This window comes from Chiloscyllium plagiosum, unplaced genomic scaffold, assembly GCF_004010195.1.
Source record: "Chiloscyllium plagiosum isolate BGI_BamShark_2017 unplaced genomic scaffold, ASM401019v2 scaf_140, whole genome shotgun sequence".
Taxonomy (NCBI): Eukaryota; Metazoa; Chordata; class Chondrichthyes; order Orectolobiformes; family Hemiscylliidae; genus Chiloscyllium; species Chiloscyllium plagiosum.
In genome coordinates, this window is record NW_025214535.1 from 4,372 (window position 1) to 7,984 (window position 3,613).

At 52.6% G+C, this 3,613-nt stretch overlaps 1 protein-coding gene across 1 annotated transcript in view; it reads left to right on the top strand.

Moving 5' to 3' along the window:
• Positions 1-916: 916 nt before the first annotated feature.
• Positions 917-3,613, top strand: part of LOC122547925 (zinc finger MIZ domain-containing protein 1-like) — a gene marked incomplete at its 3' end in the record, with an annotated part of 39,538 nt that continues 36,841 nt past the window's right edge. Inside the window, exon 1 of the mRNA XM_043686483.1 lies at positions 917-982. The remainder of the gene's footprint in view (positions 983-3,613) is intronic.

A 3,613-nucleotide genomic window follows, 5' to 3' on the forward strand; every position in this document is an offset into this window, starting at 1 on the left:
TGGAAACAGACCCTTCGGCCCAACAAGTCCACACTGATCCTCCAAAGAGCAACCCACCTCGACCCATTCCCCAACATTTACCCCTTCACCTAACACTACGGGAAATTTAGCATGGCCAATTCACCTAACCTGCACATCCCTGAACACTATGGGTAATTTAGCACGGCCAATCCACCCTAACCTGCACATCCCTGAACACTATGGGTAATTTAGCATGGCCAACCCACCCTAACCTGCACATCCCTGAACACTATGGGTAATTTAGATTGGCCAATCCACTCTAACCTGCGCATCTTTAGACTGTGGGAGGAAACCGGAGCACCCGGAGGAAACCCACGCAGACACAGATGGGGGGAGATCGTGCAAACCCCCCACAGACAGTCGCCCCGAGGGTGGGATCGAACCCCTGGTCCCTGGCGCGGTGAGGCAGCGGTGCTAACCACTGAGCCACCGTGCTGCCACGTATATTCTCATCCAAGTCCTTTGTATAAATGACCAACAGATAAAAAAACGAGAGGGAGAGAAAGACTGGATCTTTGCTACCATGTTCTTACCTGCTCATAGAGTACAACATGGACCCCAACTGTGTGCAGTTTTAGGCCTGCATTATCGGAAGGATGGGACAGAGTGGGATTTCACCAGGACGATGCCTGGGATGGAACATTTCAGCGTTGAAGGGAGGCTGGATGGTACTGGGTTCTTTAGAGCTGAAGAGTGGGCACCATTGAGATCTACCAGGATTCAAGAGGTATAAGCTGAGAGGAGACGGCGAGAACGCCTCTTACTAGTTGAACTTCCATCTCGTTAAAGAAGGATTGACATATGCACTCGCCGTGCCAAGGCGATGGGCCCAGGGCTTGGAGGTGGGGCTCAGCATCAGATGGATGCTTGACGACCAGCACAGACAGGATGGACCGAAGGGCCTTCTCTCTGAGACGTTATGAACTCCCAAGACTCAGACTTGTTACGGCGCAGGCAGGAGGTGATTCAGCCTATCGCCTGTCCTATCCCCTATTGTCCAATCTCTTGCCACCTCCCTTCCCGCCATTCCTATGAAATCCATCCTCTGGAAACCCTCAATTTGCCTGAACATTGGGGAGGTGGTGGGGTGGGGAGGAGAAGCGATTTTAAAAAAAGCTGAGATAAAGGGAGACGGTTTTCTCTCGGTAAGTCACCAGCTTCGGGGAGAAAGAATAGACGGTAAAATATAATACCGGGGGAAGCAATGGCCTAGTGGCACTATGGCTGGACCCGGTTAATCCAGAAACCATGGTAATATTCCGGGGTGGAATTTGAATTCAATACAAATCTGGAATTAAAAGTCTCATGATGGCCGTGTCGACTGTCAGAAAAACACCCCATCTGATTCACTAATGCCCTTCAGGGAAGGAATTAGATTAGATTAGATTAGATTGCTTACAGTGTGGAAACAGGCCCTTTGGCCCAACAAGTCCACACCGACCCGCCGAAGCGCAACCCACCCATTCCCCTACATTTACCTCTTCACCTAACACTACAGGCAGTTTAGCGCGGCCAATTCACCTGACCTGGTCTGGGCCTACACATGACCCCTGACCCACAGCGACGCGTGGTTGACTCTTAAACTGCCCTCTGGCCAATAAATGTTGGTCCAGCCAGCGATAACCTCATTCTGTGAGTGAAGCGACAGGAAAATGAAAGGAACTGAGTCAAATTGGAACCTTTTGAAGAATGAGCATAGGGGAGTAGGGCACAGTGCAGGCCCTTCAGCCCTCGATGTTGTGCCAGTCTTTTATCCTACTCTAAGATCAGACTAACCTACACGCCCTTCATTGTACTATCATCCACGGGCCTATCCAAGAGTCGCTTAAATGTCCCTAATGTCTCTGACTACTCCCCCCGCTGGCAGTGCGTTCCCACCATTCTCTGTGGAAAGAACCGACCTCTGACATCTCCCCCGAAACCTTCCTCCAATCGGCCAATTCACCTGACCTGGTCTGGGCCTATACATGACCCCTGACCCACAGCGACGCCCCCTGGCCAATAAATGTTGGTCCAGCCAGCGATAACCTCATTCTGTGAGTGAAGCGACAGGAAAATGAAAGGAACTGAGTCAAATTGGAACCTTTTGAAGAATGAGCATAGGGGAGTAGGGCACAGTGCAGGCCCTTCAGCCCTCGATGTTGTGCCAGTCTTTTATCCTACTCTAAGATCAGACTAACCTACACGCCCTTCATTGTACTATTATCCACGGGCCTATCCAAGAGTCGCTTAAATGTCCCTAATGTCTCTGACTACTCCCCCCGCTGGCAGTGCGTTCCCACCATTCTCTGTGGAAAGAACCGACCTCTGACATCTCCCCCGAAACCTTCCTCCAATCACCTTCAAATTATGCCCCCTTCTACCCAGCCATTTCTACCCTGGGGAAAAAGTCTCACTCTATCTCCTCATCTTGTACACCTCTATCAAGTCCCTCTCATCCCTCTTCACTCCAATGAGAAAAGTCCTAACTCCCTCAACCTTCCTTCCTAAGACCTGCCCTCCAGTCCCGGCACCATCCTGGGAAATCTCCCCTCCGGACCCTCTCTAGAGCTTCCACATCCTCCCTGTAATGAGGCGACCAGAACTGAACACAATATCCCAAGTGTGGTCCAACCAGGGGCTCTATCGAGCTGCAGCATAACCTCGCGGCTCTTAAACTCAATCCCCCTGCTAATGAAAGCCAACACACCGTAGGCCTTTTTAAGAACCCTATTAATTTGGGTAGCTCGATGAGGTGGATCTTTTAGCGTGGACGAGTCAAGAGTGGGGCGCGAGGGGGAAGGGGAGGTTAGTGAACCGGGTCGGCCAGGAATCCTCACGACGTACGCGAGGGCCGAATGGACTCTGTTCACCCCTGTGAGCAGAGGGGAGCTGAAAATCTCCCCCCTCCCCTACCCCCTGGAGCTCAGTGAAGGGAAGGAGGAGGTTGGACAGAGAAATAATACCCAGAGGTGGCCTTTCCACGTTGTGCTGGGTACAGTCGGATGCGGGAGCAGGAGCAGTGAAATCTCCCCGGCCTCAGGACGAGCCTGAAATGTTAATTCAGCCCATGCTGCAATGCCGAGAGAGAGAGAGAGAGAGAGAGAGAGGTGCAGTCATTCATTCCCCTCCACATTGTTCAGCCCCTGACCACAAAAGGGCTTAATGACTGCAGCAGTCCTGTGAGCTGCTGGTGGCTGCATTCGCTCGGCGCGGAGACCCTGCCCCTCACCGTCGCTACGGCAACGCGGCCGAGGGGTGCGGTCATCCATTCCTGTGGCAGGCGTGCAACAGGCTCGAGTGGCCGGACCTGTGCCAGGGGAGTTGCTGGCAGGGCATCTGGAAGGCGGTGTCAGTGGGTGAGGTGTCGGCTGGTGCAGAGACGGGAGGGAACAGGGAGCGCACGCTGTCTCTCGGGGTGTGTTACTGCTGGGTGGTGTGTGCCATGCATACTGTATCCTTCCTGTGAGTGTGTGTGTGTGTCTGTGTATGTATGTCTGTGTGTCTGAGTGTGTGTGTGTCTGTCTGTGTCTGAGTGTGTGTGTGTGTGTCTGTGTCTGATTGTGTATGTGTCTGTGTGTGTGTATGTCTGTGTGTCTGAGTGTGTGTGTGT